Source organism: Microcaecilia unicolor, chromosome 2 (assembly GCF_901765095.1).
Source record: "Microcaecilia unicolor chromosome 2, aMicUni1.1, whole genome shotgun sequence".
Lineage (NCBI taxonomy): Eukaryota > Metazoa > Chordata > Amphibia > Gymnophiona > Siphonopidae > Microcaecilia > Microcaecilia unicolor.
The window spans coordinates 575,326,495-575,348,537 of NC_044032.1; the positions used below are offsets into that span (position 1 = coordinate 575,326,495).

At 44.4% G+C, this 22,043-nt stretch overlaps 1 protein-coding gene across 1 annotated transcript in view; it reads right to left on the reverse strand.

The window, feature by feature from the left end:
* CASP3 (caspase 3) overlaps positions 1 to 20,848 on the reverse strand; it is a 72,415-nt gene extending 51,567 nt beyond the window's left edge. The window contains exons 1-2 of the mRNA XM_030191508.1: positions 20,767 to 20,848; positions 20,508 to 20,643 (exon numbers count right to left, since the gene is read on the reverse strand). The gene's annotated coding sequence lies outside the window, so the exon portion shown is untranslated. The remainder of the gene's footprint in view (positions 1 to 20,507; positions 20,644 to 20,766) is intronic.
* Positions 20,849 to 22,043: the final 1,195 nt, after the last annotated feature.

The following is a 22,043-nucleotide window of genomic DNA, read 5'->3' on the forward strand; positions in this document are numbered from 1 at the left end:
GTCTCCCACATTCTCATCTGAACATCCTTACAAATTGTTTTATGTCAGCGTTTGTTGTATGGGAGCATTTCACTGCATTACAGGGAGAGAACGCAGCAAAGCTGTTTGGATGATTTCCCAGTCTAATTACTATAAACAAAATTACAGACAAACTTATTTGTATTGGGCAGAGGACTTACTCTGGATTCTTTAAATGAGACGGACTTTGTTGAGGCTAAACTTGGAATTTTACTTTCTCAGGAATGCCATTTAGCTCTCTTAACAACACATTTTTAACTGTATAATCTTGAAGTTCCATGTAGCTACATGTTCTGGATTTTGGGGCAAGGGGTTTGCTTAAGGGGACTTCAATTGCAACACTGTACATAGCTACTGTATATTATTTTACCATTTACAATTATCAATTTCACTGTCTACAATAGCATTCAACTTCTTACAGGCTAGCAAATAAAAATAAAATGACCTAATTAATACACTTAAACACACAAACACCACACAACAAATCTTGTTATGTAGGTGCACTAAAATGTGTGTGTGTGTCACCTCTTGTTTTCTTGCTAACAAAATTGCATCATACACTCTTTAGTAAATAATGCTGGCAGCTGATGTTCTTCAGCTATGGAGGATGACTTCATTATCTGCAATGCAATGAGAACATCACAGTAAAACCAGATGACATATCCCTGGGGATGATGAGCTCATTCTAGGTTCTACATATTTCAGCTGGAAGAGGGGGGGGGGGGGGGGAAGTAATTTAAAAAAAAAAAAAAAAAAAAAAAAAGAGTATATGGCTGTTGACTTTGTTTTGAGGTCTAAGGGTTGATATGTCATACATTTAAAGCAGGAAAAGCAAAATTTGGTTTACAAAAAAGTGTTATGTAACTCTCTGTACATGAGAATTGAAGAAAACTTTAATGCATACCAGAGAGAGAAAATCATTTGTCTCTGTTCTAATTATATTGCAGTAAAGCAATATTATATGTTCCAGTCAGGGTTACAGAATTGTTTAATTGAATACAGTCATATAGGCACTATTAATATTTTACCTTCCGACTACAGAAACAATAGCCAAAAATTGGTATTTACTGATAACTGAAATAGCTAGGTAAGGTCAAGACCCCTTAAATCTCCAATATGAAACAGGATAAAGATCTATCCACCCCATCCCCTTGATTCATCTTCACAATAAGTCTGAGGGGGTCTTTTACAAAGGCGTGGTAGCATTTTTAGCAAGCTCTAAATGCTAGGGACGTGCATAGGCCTCTAGCGCTTGGCACACACTTTTTAGTGCCAATTGAAAACATTAGTGTGCCTTTATAAAAGGACCCCTGAATTATCTAAGAAAAAATACAAAGCAAAACAGGGGGCAACTAAATATTTATCAAGCAGGAGTGCTCCAAAGGTGAGATTTTCCACATGTAGGCCTGGCTGTGGAGTTGGAAACAATTTTGGGTAGAGTCAGAGTCAGTAAAAATGTCCCAACTCCATCTTCAAAATATAAATGTTATAAGTTTTGTCCTGTTAAAGCCTAATAATCAATTCACTTTTCCCAGGGCCATTAATCAATAGGAATTCATCAAGCTGGTATTTAAGACCATTACATCCTCAAGAGGTCTTTTATTTATCATTTATTTAGATTTTGCTCACACTTTTTTCAGTAGTAGCTCAAGGCGAGTTACATTCAGGTGCATTGGGTATTTCCCTGTTTCTGGCCATCTCTAGCATTTAGAGAATGCTAACCATTAGAATGTGCTAAAAAGGCTACCATGGCTCAGTAAAAGACCCCCTCAGTCACTCATTAGCTTCTTCTGCTTGTAACTGAAAGGAAGGGAAGGAAACATATATTTGGAATTTTGACATTATATATTTAACTTTTTAAAAATTGTCAAAGAAGGTTCCCATGAAGTCAGCTGTACCTGAGAGTTTTTTCATAATCAAGATGGAAAATATTTTGTGTGTCAGTGTTATGACACAGGACCCAAATGACGACAAATACTGTGATAACAAAATCAGCACACAGACAGTGAAAAAATGCTCCTACAAAAAGCGTCCAATCTCAAGACATTTATAACGCTTTCATCCAGAAGTATTGAGTGAGAAAGATGTCAGCAAAAGCAAGAAACCAACGCCCAGAACTTCCAGCCTGGCACAGGACCGGAAAATGTCAGATATCAGTTACAAGATATTTTGTCAGTGAAAAAGTTACTGAATCAATGATGGCAGAAGCATATCATTCAACTTGTTGTAAAGGATAGCATGTCTCTATCCAGCTTTTATAGGTCTGAATGGCGAAACGGCCTGCAAACTTGGTATTTCTCTGGAAAGAGACAGTATTAGAAAAATGGTCTGTTTGCGACAAGAATGAAGTAGTTACCGAGAGACATTGGCAGTAAAAGACACACAAGTTCATCACACCAGCAAGTTTCTCCAGTTCTTAGTGGAAAAGGTTCTGCAAGATTATGAACTTAAAAAGAACAAGTCCTATGTATTGTAACTGACAATACTTCAAACATGCTAAAAGTATAATTAAACTAAATGAATGCAGACAATGAAAGTGACCAACAGCTAGAAGAACACTTCAGAGATAAAGGAATGTTTGAAATTGAAGGGCATGCTCCTGCAACTGAGGAACAACCTGAAGTTGCTGTAGAACAGGGGTTCTCAACCCAGTCCTCGGAACACACCCAGTCAGTCAGGGTTTCAGGGTACCCACAATCAATATGCATGAGGTAGATTTGCATACCCTACCTCCATTATATGCAAATCTCTCATGCATATTCATTGTGGATATCCTAGAAACCTGACTGGCTGGGCGAGTCCCAAGGGCAGGGTTGAGAACCCCTGCTATAGAACAAAAACAATGATCTTTTAGGTGATCTTGTAGCCACCACATGCGCTGTGTTGTGTACACACTGCAGTTAACAATAAGAAACAGTCTACAAGAAGGACATGCTGTTGCTCTGATTGGCAAGGTGAGAAAAGTAGTTATTGCTGCTAGAACATCTAAAGTTATTTAATTTTGAAGAGACAAGCTGGAAAAGGGGTAATTATTGATCAAGACACACACTTGCTTGATCTGAAACTCTTTCTTGTGGATATGGCCCTCTCTCAAGTGATGCCAACTGAAAGTCAGTGGATACAGGTGACAGAATTGGAAGAGTTGCTTAAAGCGAATGCTACATACCTGTAGAAGGTATTCTCCGAGGACAGCAGGCTGATTGTTCTCACTGATGGGTGACGTCCACGGCAGCCCCCTCCAACCGGAAACTTCACTAGCAAAGGCCTTTGCTAGTCCTCGCGCCTATGCGCACGTCGCGCATGCGCGGCCGTCTTCCCGCCCGAACCGGCTCGTGTTCGTCAGTCCCGTATGTAGCAAGACAAATACAAGGGAAGACACAACTCCAAAGGGGAGGCGGGCGGGTTTGTGAGAACAATCAGCCTGCTGCCCTCGGAGAATACCTTCTACAGGTATGTAGCATTCGCTTTCTCCGAGGACAAGCAGGCTGCTTGTTCTCACTGATGGGGTATCCTTAGCCCCCAGGCTCACTCAAAACAACAAACATGGTCAACTGGGCCTCACAACGGCGAGGACATAACTGAGATTGACCTAAAAACTTATCGAACTGAGAGTGTAGCCTGGAACAAAATAAACATGGGCCTAGGGGGGTGGAGTTGGATTCTAAACCCCGAACAGATTCTGAAGCACTGACTGCCCGAACCGACTGTCGCGTCGGGTATCCTGCTGCAGGCAGTAATGAGATGTGAATGTGTGGACAGATGACCACATCGCAGCTTTGCAAATCTCTTCAATAGCGGCTGACTTCAAGTGGGCCACTGACGCAGCCATGGCTCTGACATTGTGAGCCGTGACATGACCCTCAAGAGCCAGCCCAGCCTGGGCATAAATGAAGTAAATGCAATGTGCTAGCCAATTGGATATGGTGCGTTTCCCCACAGCCACTCCCCTCCTGTTGGGATCAAAAGAAACAAACAATTGGGCGGACTGTCTGTTGGGCTGTGTCCGCTCCAGATAGAAGGCCAATGCTCTTTTGCAGTCCAATGTGTGCAGCTGACGTTCAGCAGGGCAGGAATGTGGACGGGGAAAGAATGTTGGCAAGACAATTGACTGGTTCAGATGGAACTCCGACACTACCTTCGGCAAGAACTTAGGGTGAGTGCGGAGGACTACTCTGTTATGATGAAATTTGGTGTAAGGGGCCTGGGCTACCAGGGCCTGAAGCTCACTGACTCTACGAGCTGAAGTAACTACCACCAAGAAAATGACCTTCCAGGTCAAGTACTTCAGATGGCAGGAGTTCAGTGGCTCAAAAGGAGGTTTCATCAGCTGGGTGAGAACGACATTGAGATCCCATGACACTGTAGGAGGTTTGACGGGGGCCTTTGACAAAAGCAAACCTCTCATGAAGCGAACAACTAAAGGCTGTCCTGAGATCGGCTTACCTTCCACACGGTAATGGTATGCACTGATTGCACTAAGGTGAACCCTTACAGAGTTGGTCTTGAGACCAGACTCAGACAAGTGCAGAAGGTATTCAAGCAGGGTCTGTGTAGGACAAGAGCGAGGATCTAGGGCCTTGCTGTCACACCAGACGGCAAACCTCCTCCATAGAAATAAGTAACTCCTCTTAGTGGAATCTTTCCTGGAAGCAAGCAAGATACGGGAGACACCCTCTGACAGACCCAAAGAGGCAAAGTCTACGCTCTCAACATCCAGGCCGTGAGAGCCAGAGACTGGAGGCTGGGATGCAGAAGCGCCCCTTCGTCCTGTGTGATGAGGGTCGGAAAACACTCCAATCTCCACGGTTCTTCGGAGGACAACTCCAGAAGAAGAGGGAACCAGATCTGACGCGGCCAAAACGGAGCAATCAGAATCATGGTGCCTTGGTCTTGCTTGAGTTTCAACAAAGTCTTCCCCACCAGAGGTATGGGAGGATAAGCATACAGCAGGCCTTCCCCCCAGTGCAGGAGGAAGGCATCCGATGCCAGTCTGCCGTGGGCCTGAAGTCTGGAACAGAATTGAGGGACCTTGTGGTTGGCCTGAGATGCAAAGAGGTGCCCCACACCTGGAAGATCTGCCGCACTACTCTGGAATTGAGCGACCACTCGTGAGGTTGCATAATCCTGCTCAACGTCAGCCAGACTGTTGTTTACGCCTGCCAGATATGTGGCTTGGAGCAACATGCCTTAATGGCGAGCCCACAGCCACATGCTGACGGCTTCCTGACACAGGGGGCGAGATCCGGTGTCCCCCTGCTTGTTGATGTAATACATGGCAACCTGGTTGTCTGTCTGAATTTGGATAATTTGGTGGGACAACCGATCTCTGAAAGCCTTCAGAGCGTTCCAGACCGCTCGTAACTCCAGGAGATTGATCTGCAGATCGCGTTCCTGGAGGGACCAGCTTCCCTGGGTGTGAAGCCCATCGACATGAGTTCCCCACCCCAGGAGAGACGCATCCGTAGTCAGCACTTTTTGTGGCTGAGGAATTTGGAAAGGACGTCCCAGAGTCAAATTGGACCAAATCGTCCACCAATACAGGGATTTGAGAAAACTCGTGGACAGGTGGATCACGTCTTCTAGATCCCCAGCAGCCTGAAACCACTGGGAGGCTAGGGTCCATTGAGTAGATCGCATGTGAAGGCGGGCCATAGGAGTCACATGAACTGTGGAGGCCATGTGGCCCAACAATTTCACAAACCCCAGTAGCTCCAGGAGGCGAATAGTCCTCTGCATGGACTGTAGAGCTCCTGCCTCGGATGTGTTCTTCACCAGCCAATTGTCGAGATAGGGGAACACGTGCACTCCCAGCCTGCGAAGCGCCGCTGCTACTACAGCTAGGCACTTGGTGAATACTCTGGGCGCAGAGGCGAGCCCAAAGGGTAGCACACAGTACTGGAAGTGACGTGTGCCCAACTGAAATCGCAGATACTGCCTGTGAGCTGGCAGTATCGGGATGTGCGTGTAGGCGTCCTTCAAGTCTCGAGAGCATAGCCAGTCGTTTTCCTGAATCATGGGAAGAAGGGTGCCCAGGGAAAGCATCCTGAACTTTTCCTTGACCAGATATTTGTTCAGGGCCCTTAGGTCTAGGATGGGATGCACCCCCCCCTGTTTTCTTTTCCACAAGGAAGTACCTGGAATAGAATCCCAGCCCTTCTTGCCCGGATGGCACGGGCTCGACCGCATTGGCGCTGAGAAGGGCGGAGAGTTCCTCTGCAAGTACCTGCTTGTGCTGGAAGCTGTAGGATTGAGCTCCCGGTGGGCAATTTGGAGGTTTGGAGGCCAAATTGAGGGTGTATACTTGCCGGACTATTTGAAGAACCCAACGGTCGGAGGTTATAAGAGGCCACCTTTGGTGAAAAGCTTTCAACCTCCCCCCGACCGGCAGATCGCCCGGCACTGACACGTTGATGTCGGCTATGCTCTGCTGGAGCCAGTCAAAAGCTCGCCCCCTGCTTTTGCTGGGGAGCCGTGGGGCCTTGCTGAGGCGCACGCTGACAAGAGCGAGCGCGCTGGGGCTTAGCCTGGGCTGCAGGCTGTCGAGAAGGAGGATTGTACCTACGCTTACCAGAAGAGTAGGGAACAGTCTTCCTTCCCCCATAAAAACGTCTACCTCAGGAGGTAGATGCTGAAGGCTGCCGGCGGGAGAACTTGTCGAAAGCGGTATCCCGCTGGTGGAGCTGCTCTACCACCTGTTCGACTTTCTCTCCAAAAATATTGTCCGCTCGGCAAGGGGAGTCCGCAATCCGCTGCTGGATCCTATTCTCCAGGTCGGAGGCACGCAGCCATGAGAGTCTGCGCATCACCACACCTTGAGCAGCGGCCCTGGACGCAACATCAAAGGTATCATATACCCCTCTGGCCAGGAATTTTCTGCACGCCTTGGCTTGCTCAGGAGGGAGCTTGTCCACCAAGCCCGCCAACTGCCGCACATTGTTCCGCATATGTATGCTCGTGTAGAGCTGGTAAGACTGGATTTTGGCCACGAGCATAGAAGAATGGTAGGCCTTCCTCCCAAAGGAGTCTAAGGTTCTAGAGTCCTTGCCCGGGGGCGCCGAAGCATGCTCCCTAGAACTCTTAGCCTTCTTTAGGGCCAGATCCACCACACCAGAGTCGTGAGGCAACTGAGTGCGCATCAGCTCTGGGTCCCCATGGATCCGGTACTGGGACTCGATCTTCTTGGGAATGTGGGGATTACTTAGAGGCTTGGTCCAGTTCGCCAGCAATGTCTTTTTTAGGACATGATGCATGGGTACTGTGGACGCTTCCTTAGGTGGAGAAGGATAGTCCAAGAGCTCAAACATTTCAGCCCTGGGCTCACCCTCCACAACCACCGGGAAGGGGATGGCCGTAGACATCTCCCGGACAAAGGCCGCAAAAGACAGACTCTCAGGAGGAGAAAGCTGCCTTTCAGGGGAGGGAGTGGGATCAGAAGGAAGGCCATCAGACTCCTCGTCAGAGAAATATCTGATGTCCTCCTCCTCCTCCCACGAGGCCTCACCATCGGTATCAGACACAAGTTCATGAACCTGTGTCTGAAGCCGTGCCCGGCTCGACTCCGTGGAAACACGGCCACGGCGGGAGCGTCGAGAGGTAGACTCCCTCGCCAGCACCGGCGAAGCTCCCTCCGCTGACGTCGTCGGGGAGCCTTCCTGGGAGGCGGCCGCAGTCGGTACCACAAGCGGCACCGATGTTGGAGACCTCACCTCGGGCAAGGGGCCAGCCGGCGCCTCACTCGATGGTACCGGTGGCGCAAGCACCCCCAGTACCGGAGGGGAAGGGCGCAACAGCTCTCCCAGGATCTCTGGGAGAACGGCCCGGAGACTCTCGTGCAGAGCGGCTGTGGAGAAAGACATGGAAGCCGATGCAGGCGTCGAGGTCAGAGTCTGTTCCAGGCTTGGAGGCTGTTCCGGGCTGTCCAAGGTGGAGCGCATCGACACCTCCTGAACAGAGGGTGAGCGGTCCTCCGGTGCCGATGCCTACTGGGTGCCGACTCCCTCAGCGACCCAGAGCTCTCGGTACCGATGCGGGAAGGAGACCGGTGTCGATGCTTCTTTGATTTTTTTCAAACGAAGCATGTCACCGGAGCTTCCTGGTACCGACGAGGAGGACGTAGAATCCAGCCGTCGCTTCCTCGGGGCCGAGGCCGAAGAAGGTCGGTCTCGGGGGGGGGGGGGGGGGCTGTACCGCAGGAGCCCTCAGGGTAGGGGGAGACCCACCCGAAGGCTCACCGCCACCAGCAGGGGAATGGACAGCCCTCACCTGCACTCCAGTCGAAGCACCACCGTCCGACGACATCAGCAACAGTGGAGGTCCCGGTACCACCGACGCCGACGCAGCCTTTTGATGTCTCGGTACCGACGATGCAGAGGGTCGATACCTCGATGCAGTCGATGCCGAGGTCGAAGGTCTTGATGCTGCCGACGTCGATGCACTCGATGACTCCGGTGCTGTTGTCGATGAAGAGCCCGAGAACAGGACGTTCCACTGGGCCAATCTCGCTACCTGAGTCCTCTTCTGTAAAAGGGCGCAAAGACTACAGGCCTGCGGGCGGTGCCCAGCCCCCAGACACTGAAGACACGACGCATGCCTATCAGTGAGTGAGATTACCCGGGCGCACTGGGTGCACTTCTTGAAGCCGCTGGGAGACTTCGATGACATGGGCGGAAAAATCACGCCGGCGAAATCAAAATTCGTAATGGCGACTAAGGGCACCAAAAATAGGGAGAGAAAAACCCGTACCGAGGCCTCAAAAAAGGCCTACCCCGAAAGCGAAAGGAAACTTACGTCGGGGAAAACAAACTGGACACACGGGAAGGGACAAGACTGAAAGGTCTCTCTCTCTCTTTTTTTTTTTTTTAACAAAATCGCGAAGACGCGTGAGGGTCAACTTTGAGGGGCGCGAAACGGCGCAAAACACAACCGTCCCGAGCGCGGACAAAAGAAGACTGACGAACACGAGCCGGTTCGGGCGGGAAGATGGCCGCGCATGCACGGTGCGCATGGGCGCACGAGGACTAGCAAAGGCCTTTGCTAGTGAAGTTTCCGGTTGGAGGGGGCTGCCGTAGACGTCACCCATCAGTGAGAACAAGCAGCCTGCTTGTCCTCGGAGAATCATCCATTTACAGTAACTAAAAAATTACACGCTGAGGGTTTAACTCCAGGTATATTCTTGAAGGAGTGGAAGAATCCGCTGTTTCATCTGTCTCAAAAAGGAGGGTTAATTGCAGATGCCATCTATGATTAAATGAAACAGAGGCACAATTTCTTCTGGCAGTTGTTTACATATACCCAAAGCACTGGATTATTCTGGATGAAGAACAGCTGACTAAAGGGAAAGGTGCTCTGTGTGAGGTAGCAGGTGGAATGGGTTGCAGGAATGTCAGGAGGAATAAGTTGAGGAGGCTGAAGACACTGCAGCAATAAGATCCACAGAGGATAAATTTAATGAGCCACGCAGATTACTGCAATGGAATATATGCGGGATGTAAAGAACAACTCACAAAGAAACTCCAGACAGCCCAAAACACAGCAGCCAGGCTGATATTTGGTAAAACACGTTTCGAAAGTGCCAAACCCCTTCGAGAAAAACTGCATTGGCTTCCAATCAAGGAATGTATCACCTTCAAAATCCGCACCCTGGTTCACAAGATTATCTACGGTGAAGTCCCAGGATATATGGTCGACCTGATTGATCTCCCAACCAGAAACAGAACCAGAGCATCACGTACCTACTTGAATCTCCACTATCCAAGCTGCAAAGGAGATATAAATTAACCTATGCATTCAACTTCTCCTACATAGGCACACAATTGTGGAATGCACTGCCAAAGACTGTGAAAACAATCTACGACCATCTAAACTTCAGGAGAGCATTCAAGACCTTCTTATTCAGAAAAGCATTCCCTACCAACCTAACTTAGATGCCTCAACTCTGCAACACAGCAAAACCATAGATTGTATTGGACATTATATATTCCTTCCTATCTTCGATCCCTATGTACCTGAATATACCAACCTTACCCGACCCTAATATCAAATTGTATTTGTTTCCATACCAGGCTTGGCGATCGCCTTTACGGTATTATGTAAGCCACATTGAGCCTGCAAATAGGTGGGAAAATGTGGGATACAAATGTAACAAATAAAATAATTATCTGGATCAGAAAGAGCGTGCAAAGCGTCTCCACACAGAAAAGGATTCCTCCAAACACAGAGAACAAACAGAGTAAATTTCAACTTACTTTCTCACTTGCACTAAAAAGTTGAAAATTTTGATCGTTCATCAATACTAACAGTGCAAAAAGCCATTCCATTATATTCTGAAATTAAGAGATGCTGCTCTGGTGGTTACTGCTTTACCAGCGACCCAAGTTAGTGTTGAGAGGTCATTCTGTGCTCTGAGAATAAATTAGATTAGATTTGAGGGCATCGATGAAGGAGGATCCGACTGAGGTGATTCAAATTCTTCAAAGATTTATTTAAAAACTAGTAAAAGAGGCCCGTTTCTGGAGCAAATGAAACGGGCGCTAGCAAGGTTTTCCTCCCCAACACCCCCCCCCTTCTCCCTCCCTCCCTACCTGCTGACCCCTTCGTCGTTCTGACGTCATTGCTCCGCACCTCCTGCACCGTACGCCATTGCTCTGCCCTCGGTGTGTGACGCCATTGCTCCGCCTTCAACGTCATCACGTTTGACGCAAGGGCAGGGCCCCTTGACTTGGCGATTTTGGTGGCTTCACCACCACGAACCCTTCAAACCTGTCTTGAAGGAAGTGACGTCAGTGGCTTGGTTTCACTGACGTCAGTGTCTTCAGAATGTTGAGGGTGAGCTTTATTATATAGGATGTCTCCTACCCGGTTATGAAGTCAGATGCCCTAAAGTCAGTCTTTTCTGGAATGCAGTTTGGGATAGAATATTGTCCATTACCCCAATAGAAAAACCTGTCGTATAACCTTTAGTATTGTTGTTTTACATTCATCTTGCCCTGATCTTATGCTCCTTGACAGTTTTTTTTCAAATTGTTCAACATTATGCTGGCAATTGCTTCACATTTAATTGTTTTACAGTGGAAAGACAATTCTAAACTTCACTTTACCGAATGGTGGTCTTACCTCTGCTCGATCAAGCAATATGGAACAGCACATGCAACTCATTACAGTACATTTTCCCAATCAAGAAAGACCTTGCTACATTCTGTCAATTTTTGTGAATCTTCAATTTCCTAAATAGTATCCCAGCTTCCTAGTAGTGCATGAGAACCAATGTTTGTATTGACTTTTTGGCAACTATGCTCTTGTATATACAGCAATAAAAAAAGTTTAAAGGTCCTGTTTACTAAGGTGCACTAGTGTTTTTTTAGCACGCGCTAAATGCCAGCGTCGCCCATATGTTTCTATGGGCGAATTTAGCGTTAAGCGCATGCTAAAAATGCTACAGCACTCTTAGCATTATTTAGTAAACGGGGCCCTAAGTTTCACATGTTACCTTCACTGTAATTCCTTAATGCTAGATAATATTGTATACATTCTTCTTGTAAGAATCCATGTATTTGAAAAATTTCAAATATTTACAAAAAAAATTAATAAAATTTCTCCTGTGCTACTGGTTTCCCCAATTTGCGGGCTTGAACTGGATATATTACAATAATGTAACATTTTTGATAGTTACATGAAGATATAAGTTAGTTTGTAAATTATAAATGATTGCTTGATCAATACCAGCTTTTCTATATTAGTTCATTTTTTGCTTGTTATTTTGAATCACTTATAAATAAAAAATATTAAGTGTGTAACAGTGTATTGCATATTTTTATTTGACATCATTTTTTAAATTCAGGATCTTTGTTCAAACTTCAAATAAATACATGCTGTGTTGTATTAGTCCAAGGGCCCTGTTTACAAAGCCACACTAGTGTTTTTTCAGAACGTGCTAAACACTAGAGTTGCCCATATGTTCCTATGGGCGACTTAGTGTTCCGCATGGTCTAAAAACGCTAACGCGCCTTTAGCGTTGCTTAGTAAACAGGGCCACTAATTTTGTACATAAAGAGATATCCTATGTTTCTGTAATTAATTGAATTCTCTTAGATTTACTATACATAGTAGGAGTTAGACAATAGAAAAATAGAGGCACCAGAGTCAAAAGTTTGGTGTACCGATTCCACAGCCCTGCATGTAGGGCCCTATGTAATAAAGAGTAACGTGATTCTGCCAAAATACACTTTATGCAAAAAATAGTGTAATAGAGCCCACTGGCCAAATTAAAAGTAGCCCTGGGCCCTCTGCTCAATGCATCCTGCTCTCTAGCCCCAATGTGGGGTTAAAGTCCCCCTACCTCCCTGATGCCTTGCTCTTTAGCCATGTAAGACTAAGGATTGGCCCAGTCTGTGGAGGGGGGGGGGGGGGCGAAAATAGAGGCAGGTATATTTTCCACCCACTCCTGCCTCATAGGCTGCCAGTAATGGCACTGACTAACCGCCCCCCCCCCCCCATTAGTACCACAAGACCTACCACTGAGGGTCAGTTGGCACCATCTTACAGCATGTTTCCACAGCCAGAAAATGAATGAGAAATTTCACACAAAGTTTAGCTAGGATTGTAAGTGAGCCAAAAGCTCATTTGCAACTCTGCAAACTTTCACAGAAATGGAAGGAACAGAAGGATCATAAATAGCAGATAGAACCTCTGCACCAATATGCTGGGCAGTCGGTTCAGATCAAGAAGCTTAGGAAAATACAAGAAGATAGAGAGAAGATGTTACCAGACAATGCTAACATAGTAACATATGGCAGAAAAAGACCTGCATGGTCCATCCAGTCTGCCCTACAAGATAAACTCATATGTGCTACTTTTTGTGTATACCTTACCTTGATTTGTACCTGTCCTTTTCAGGGCACAGACCGTGTAAGTCTGCCCAGCACTATCCCCACCTCCCAACCACCAGCCCCGCCTCCCACCACCGGCTCTGGCACAGACCGTATAAGTCTGCCCAGCACTATCCCCGCCTCCCACCACCGGCTCTGCCACCCAATCTCGGCTAAGCTCCTTAGGATCCATTCCATCTGAACAGGATTCCTTTATGTTTATCCCAAGCGTGTTTGAATTCTGTTACCGTTTTCATTTCCACCACCTCCCGCGGGAGGGCATTCCAAGCATCCACTACTCTCTCCGTGAAAAAATACTTCCTGACATTTTTCTTGAGTCTGCCCCCCTTCAATCTCATTTCATGTCCTCTCGTTCTATCGCCTTCGCACCTCCAGAAAAGGTTTGTTTGCGGATTAATACTTTTCAAATATTTGAACGTCTGTATCATATCACCCCTGTTTCTCCTTTCTTCCAGAGTATACATGTTCAGGTCATCAAGTCTCTGCTCATACGTCTTGTAACGCAAATCCCTTACCATTCTCGTAGCTTTTCTTTGCACCGCTTCAATTCTTTTTACATCCTTCGCAAAGTACGGCCTCCAAACTGAACACCAACGGCCTCACCAATGACTTATACAAGGGCATCAACACCTCCTTTCTTCTGCTGGTCACACCTCTCTCTATACAGCCTAGCAATCTTCTAGCTACGGCCACCGCCTTGTCATACTGTTTCGTCGCCTTCAGATCCTCAGATACTATCACCCCAAGATCCCTCTCCCCGTCCGTACCTATCAGATTCTCCCTGCCTAACACATACGTCTCCCGAGGTTTTCTATTCCCTAAGTGCATCACTTTGCATTTCTTCGCATTGAATTTTAATTGCCAAACCTTAGACCATTCTTCTAGCTTCTTCTTCATGTTTTCCATAAACAACATCCTCTCTGCTACCTTCTTGTATTTTCCTTAGTTTCTTGATCTGAACCGACTGCCCAGCATATTGGTGCACAGGTTCTGTCTGCTATTTATGATCATCGGCCCATATTTCACTAAGGTAATTCACATTCAACTCTGCATTACGGTGCCACAAACTTTTGTGACCTACGTCCTGGTCATATGTCCAATTCCAACCAGAAATGTTTATAGCACAAAGTGTTTAAGTATGTGATGAAAACAGTAGACGACAACACAAAAAGTTCAACTTACCATCCAAACTGCTCAGTTATCCCCATCCACACTACAAGGATATATCTAATGGCTGGCAACTGAGATATTACAGCCTTGATATGGCAGATGCTAGCATAGGAAATCACTCATTCATAACAGAATTTTTCATCTTCCTGTTCTATAGCCAACTCTTGTGGGTAGATGAGCAAGCAATATCCTTTACTTAGTTCACACCCCTCCCCCACATCTATCCACAGCTTTATAATAACCTATCTAGCCACCAACAGTAGCATAGCTGATGCTTGAATATCTGGCCTCCTAGGACATTTCAATATGATACCCTGTCACTACCAAACCCGTTGTACTGATTCTGTCAACAGAAAATGCAGGGCGTGACAGACAGAACTCTGGTAATGAATTCTCTCATCACAGCCTGCTAGGCAGGCACAGCTGCAGGAGCACTTACCGTAACGCTTCAATTATTAACATGAGTCACATTATTTACATGGGTAAAGAAACAACTGTAGGGAAAGTGAGAATGAATGACAGTTGGCAGGGTGAAAACAAAGAATGTTAAGCCCAAACCCCTCCCAGTCCTGGAGGCCAGAAAAACTGACTACAGCATCTTCCAATCTCCACCACTGCCTGAAATCTCTTCTCCAAAGTCCCTCCCGTTTAGTTCTTCACAATAAGTCCTAAAAATCAGCTAGAGGGGTTTAAAAAAAAAAAAACCCATATATATTGAGAAGCTTAAAATTAAAACTGAAAAGAAGCTACTGTTACTTTTTAAAATTATAGAATGCCTTCATGTGATCCAAATAATACTCATCCAAATAAACGAACAGTGAGAAGAATGTCTGTGTAACGCTGGATCTTTAAGGGCAGTGAATGGTGGTATGGTATGTGCACACTTCAATGACCTATCAGAGCTCAGAGTACAGAAGAAGTTGGTGATGATAATAATGGATATTTGTGGCCCACCCTACCCCTAAAATTTGGTTCAGAGCAATTCAGATACATTAAAATCAAAAAGTATAAACTAACTATAATATCACAGCCAGAATTTTGAAAACAAATATGTTTTAACTGTTTAAGAAAAAGCATAATCTTATTTCAACTGGAAGAATATTCCAAAATTTTGCTATTTGAAATGTGAAAGACTTCTCATAAAAAACATTTCCATTTACACCTTTGAAGGAAAGAAATTGCAACACAAGAGACTTCAAAGTTAGTCTTCTAGGTATTCCTGGATGCAGGCTATCAATAATGTCAAATCAGTCAGACCACAACCCTCTAAAATTTTTTTTAAAATAAAGCAGCACATCTTAAAAATTATCTGTGCTTTCACCAGAAGCCAGTGCAAGTCAGTCAACAATGGAGGCACATGATCAATTTAGTTCTATGAAAACTAAGTCTGGCTGCTGTATTACGGTGTACAGCACTGCGTATGCCTTGTAGCGCTATAGAAATGTTAAATAGTAGTAGTAGTATTCTGGATTAACTGTAATCTTTGCATTTGTGTTTGAGTGATACAATATACAAAGAATTACAGTAACCTTACTGTGACAAAATTAACAACTGCACCAACACTTTGAAATGACTAGAAATAATATAACAACAGCCTAATCAAAGTTAAAAAGTGTTCTCCCGAGATAAATGCTTGATCTGAGCATTCATAGTTAAGGCAGAGAACAAAATAAACTCAAAGACTGTTAAGGTTTTGTTTGTCGTCGGTTGAGTACCATCAGAACAAGGAATCCACACAGGAATATTATCTAATTGTACACTAAACCACAGAACTTTTGTACTATCCGTATTTAAGATTATAAGAAAAAGCCCAACAGATAATTTTCTCTATGCAATATTTCATCTTGGAAAAGGTAACATCTTGAGAGGAATACACAGGAATCAAAGATATCATGATGAAAAAAGTTTCACACTGGTCTTCAGTATAACATTTCCAAGAAAGTTCATATAGATGTTATATAGGAGCAGGGAAATAGGAAAACCTTACAGAGACCCCACAAGGAGATTTTCATGAAAGAGGCTACTCCATCCTTAACGATGAAATAACGCCTGTTTTTCAGAAATAAACTAAACCACTGAAACACAGTAGCAGTAACACCTAATTCTTCTAAACTTGACAAGTAATTTATTATGATTTGTGTCAAAGGCTGCAGACATATCAAATTGTAGTATTACCATATCTACACCTTTACATAACATGCTTCTAACTCCAGTTGTCAATGACAGTAAGAGTATTTCAGTACTACGATAATTCCTAAAACTGTGTTGGGATTTGTGAAGTAAATCAATTTTCAGTATATAAACAGATAATTAAGAGCTTACCATAAATTTCCAATAGTTTAGCAAAAAACAAAAAAGGTATATTGGCAATTGGTCTATAGTTAGCAGCCTGTGATAAATCTGAGTCAATGAACTTTGGTACTGCAGTTAAAGCAATATCACCCGTGGATGGTAAAAACCATCCTCGAATCAATGCCAAATTGATCTAGTACACTAACCAATTTAAGTTTTTTTTCTTTTAAATGAGGGTTTCTCAACAACACGGAGGGACCAGCATCTGGTATGCAGTTCATCTGTGGACCGGCAGCAAACCTTTTTTTTTTTAAATTTGAGTAGCAGTAGGGCTGCAACAGTCTGCAGCACTCCTAGGGCCAAATCGCCAATGATTCGCTACTGGAGCCCATGATCACAGGGACACTCCCACAACAGTGCCAATGCCTGGACTGAAGGAAGCCAACTGTCCTGCCGTGACTCTAGCGACCCCAGCATCAGGACCGTGCCTGTAGAAACCATAGATAGCCCGGTTCTGAGTGCCTCAATGAGACTCAGGACAGAGATCTCTGTAGTTTCTGCTGGCACACTACTGAGCTGCAGTCGCTAAAGATTGGAGTCTCGCTGGACTGGCAGGGGTGCCAGCACGAAGGAATTGTGGCCAGCCTCCTGGTCTGATCTGCACTGAGCCCCCCCCCCCCCCCCCCCCGGGAAGTCCTCTGTGCAGCGAAGGTGCTGCTACAGACAGCAATGACAGACACTCCTGCAGCAGCTGCCTGGACTAGAAGGCAACCAACTGTCTTGCCATGACTAGTGACCCCAGCATCAGGAGCGTGCCTGCCTAGACATCTCTCCCCCCTCTGGTTATTTAGGGCACCCTTTTCTGATTTAGTTGTGATAAAAACAGGTCTAGACCAAAATGTTTAACTTGTAGTCTTGGCCATTTTTGTTTTGTTCCATTATGGCAGAAAAACATCCAAGTCTTGGGAAAGCCCAAATCCCACCTCTCTACATGTCCCCTTGTGATTTGGGCGTACTGCTGATGAACTGCATATTAAAATGTTTAAAAATGGGTTTTGAAAATAGCAATTTGGACATTTTGCTGTTTTGAAAATGAGCTTCTTAGGGACTCATGTTCAAAAGAGGAAACATTAAAGAGTGACAAATAGGCATTTGGTTGTTTTGCTTGCCAAAATGTACAAATGGCTATTTTCAAAACACTTTGGTATACAGCTCGTCGGTAGTGCATTCAAATCACAAGGGGGCATGTTGGAGGTGGGGGAGGGTGGGAATTGGGTGTTCCCAAGACTTGGACATTTTTCTGCCATAATAGAATAAAACAAAAATGACCAAGGCTGCAATTTAAATGTTTTGGTCTAGACCTGTTTTTATCACGACTAACTCAGAAACAGGTGTCCTAAATGACCAGATGATCAGTGGAGGAATTAAGATATTACTACCCTCCTAACCCCTAGAGATGTGAAAAACAGTACATACCAGACTCAGATGTTACAGCCAGTTCTATTAGAGCAGTAAGCAGGTCCCTGGAGTAGCCTAGAGATCAATGCATCGCACTATAGAGATAAGGACCCAGGCCCATAACCCACTCTGTTAACACTTATTATAGAAAGTGGTGAGCCCTGCAAAACCTACCAAAAACCTACTGCATCCACATATAGATGACACATACAGCCAGTGGAGGACTCACCATACAATATAAGGGAGCTACGGTGAGATGTGTAACTGAGTCTTTTTATGTGAAGTCCACTGCAGTGCCCCTAGGCTGCCCCACTACTCAGCTGGGATGTCTGTGTGGCCAGTCTACTAAGAATGCTGACTCTTCCTATATTCCAATGGCTTGATTTTGTGTGTTTTTCACTTGGACTTATTTTTATTAATGGTCCAAAAAGATGAACGCATTGAGTAGAGCAACATTTAGAAAAAGACCATTTTTTTAAACAAAACGATATGCATTTTTTTGTTTAAAAAAATCATATTTGTCATTTGAATTTTAGACATTTTGAGCAAAACATCCAAAGTATCAAATATGCCTCTCCAAGTCTACTATCTTATCAAAAATCTAGAGATGGGAGTAACTAGTGAGGTAATTAAATTTGTTGACACAGTTATTCAAAGTTGTTAAATCACGAGAGGATTGTGAAAAATTACAAGAGGACCTTACGAGACTGCGCAAGTGCAAAGTGATGCATGTGGGAAAGAGGAACCTGAACTATAGCTACGTAATGCAAGGTTCCAAGTTAGGAATCACCGACCGAGAAAGGGATCTTGGCGTCTTTGTTCATGATACATTGAAACCCCCTGCTCATTGTGCTGAAGCGGCTAAGAAAGCAAATAGAATGTTAGGTATTATTAGGAAAGGAATGGAAAACAAAAATAGGACATTATAATGCCTTTGTATCAGTCCATGGTGCGATCGCACCTCGAATATTGTGTTCAATTCTGGTCGCCCCATCTCATATAGTGGAATTAGAAAAGGTACAGAGATGGGTGATGAAAATGATAAAGGGGATGGGACAACTTCCCTATGAGGATAGGCTGAAGCAGCTAGGACTCTTCAGCTTGGAGAAAAGATTGCTGAAGGGAGATATGATAGAGGTCTATAAAATAATGAGTGAAGTAGAACAGGTAGACGTGAATCATTTGTTTACTCTTTCCAAAAATACTAGGACTAGGGGGGCATGCGATGAAGCTACAATGTAGTAAATTTAAAACGAATCTGAGAAAATGTTTCTTCACACAACTTGAATTTGTTGCCAGAGAATGTGGTAAAGGCGGCTAAGCTTAGCAGAGTTTAAAAAAAAGGTCTGGACTGCTTCCTAAAGGAAAAGTCCATAGACCATTATCAAATTGACTTGGGGAAAACCAACTGCTTATTTCTGGTATAATAAGCAGCATAAAATGTATTGAACTTTTTCGGGATCTTGCCAGGTATTTATGACCTGAATTGGCTACTGTTGGAAACAGGATGCTGGGCTTGATGGACCTTTGGTCTGTCCCAGTGTAGCAATACTTACGTACTTAACAGAAAAACAAAGTGATTGTTGTATTTCTTTCCTTCTGACAATGCTAATGATATAATTATGTTTTATGTCATTCTCTTAAGATGTATTTTGTTATAAGAATTAAACAAAATGTTTGAACATAAAAAGAAAAAAACAAACAAACAAACAGCCTTTCACTGATAGATAAGCAGTGCCTGAGCTACTGTTAAGGTTAAAGAGCACTTCATGCACAGAGAAGCACTGCTATGTGACTTACTGACAATATCCTTTCCAAATCATTCAGCTGCTCCAAACAAGTTTTGTGTGTTCTTCCTCTGAATTTTTGCTGGGTTTTTTGGGTGCTTTGCTTCTTCACACACATTAATTCATAGGTCAACATGCATTACATGAACTTTAGGCTACTAAAATTTCTAAGGCACATTAATAACCAAAACAACAAGGGGCAAGTGCTAAACAACAGGGGGGAGAAGGGAGGGATGGACAATAAATAGCATCACAAGAAAAAATAAGTCCAAGAAACAAAATTCCAGAAGTTCTTGATAAAAGCACTCAATGAGGCTGCATCCAGGGTCAGTAGATATGTTAAGGAAACACAACGTAGTTCACAACTCACTCTAGCAAAATCCAAATATTGTACTGATGGCAAGGCAAACTGCCCAGTAAAATTTACAGTAAAACCTAGCCTTGTCAAAACGATGGCTTGCTTTTTTGGTGCTACTAATCCAGGGACCAGTTCCAAGGACCAATGCGAACAAACAGAGCGATCCACACTACAAAACAGTATCTGAATTCAAGAGAACTTGGGACAAGTACATAGGATCTCTAGGGAGTGAGAGTAGATGGCAAGAATGGGCAGGCTGGATACGTTCTTTATCTGCCATAAGGTCTATATGGCTTATCCACTCTCCCTCACATATACCAAGTCACAAGTATTCAGCTACCCTCATACTCTCACAGCTGAGCACCTCTCCTCAGAAGCATTCGTTCTCCCCTTCCACTGCTCTGCCATCTGTCCCTGTCTTTCACTCTCCTCGGTCTAGCATGTTTCCCCCATCTCCTCCCTGTCCGCGATCCGGCATTTTCGCTCTCCTTCAACACCCCCCCCCCCCCCCCCCCCCCCCCCCCAAAGTCAAATTCATACCTAAGGTTGCCCACCAACAATCCTGCAGCTTTCAGTCTCCGCTGTCTTGTCCTCGACACAACTTCTCCCCCTGGCCCCGAGGCGTCCCGCTTCCACCTTGCCGTTAACAGGAAGTAGCGTCACTGGAGGGCGGGATCTTCAAAAAAACAATAGAGACAGCTCAGCTGCACGGGAACAGGGTTTACGGGAATGGGAGTAGTTCCTGTGGTGGCATTTCCGTGAGAGTGTACGAGCCTGGTCTCGGTAACCAACCACTTACCTAGCCAGGGTTCTTCAAGACGCCCAAATACCGCTTTATCCTTCCTCCAATAATTCAGCCGCCCGCACTTATTCTTTGCCCGGGTTGATGAAGCCAAAGAGGTTAGATTGTTAACAAGCGACGGTATGAGACTATCTAGCCCATTATATGGGTTGAAGCCAATAGGCGGGGATTGCCGACACACTGGTGCGCCCAAAATAGCAAACGCTATTGAAAACAAGAAGGTTAGATTGAGAACTGGAGACGGTTCGAGGTTTTCTCAAGGAGGTTTAATAGACAGGACTGTGGAGGTGAGCCTATCTAGTCCACTGTAAGTAAGGAAGCCAATTAGGGCTGGTCTAAGTTTCCCCTTCCCAGCGCAGCCGTCATTCCCGTTCACTCAAAACAAAGCAAGCAAACCTATGAGCTGCTGCATCCACATCGTCTTTTTTTTTTTTTTTTTAATTATTGTTGGTCCATCTGTAACAAGTCTAAAGCTGTTTCAATTGGATAGGCAGTGCCTTAAAAGGTGGAGGATAAAAGTTTTTTTTAACTTATTGGACAGCTTTTTAATTTATTTGAAAACTTCCCATATGGAGATATATATATCATGGTATAACAATTGAATATCACCAAAACAGCTTTAAAAATTATTATAGCTGGTAGAAACAGCAATTTTAAACTCTATATTTTGTGCTCATTTTTCTACACTAAAAACTAAATATATACATTGTATACAATACAGATGGCCAAATTTCAGTGAGGATATCCTGTTTCCTGATGGGTTCATCTTAAATGTTGTAATCTGCCTTGGGAAGCCTGGTGTTATAAAGATGATGGAATATATTGAAATTAAATGAAAGTAGAATTAAACTCTCATGGAATCACATCATCTATTTTGTAGAAGTTTACCTTTTAGATACACAAATGGATTATTCTGTTGTTTGAGAATGTTTCAGGGATAAGTGGTTTATAAGTCAAAATAATAAAAATATTTTCTGTCAAACAGATCTCTCATTTGTTGAAACAACCAAATGGGCTATAAGCCCCTAATGCAGCCCATTGGTCTTCTTATATTTTGCTCTTGTGATGGCTCATACTGTGCCAAAACTGGAACATACAGAACAAGAAAAAACAGTAAACCATCCAACGTGGCACAATACTTTTACAGCAGACATATCCCAAGAACCCTTCCCCTCCCATACTCCCGTCCCTCCCTATAAGCCCACCTGACTGTTTCCACCTGACAAAATAATACAACAGATGTACAGATCAATAGGACTCAAAGCATTTCATAA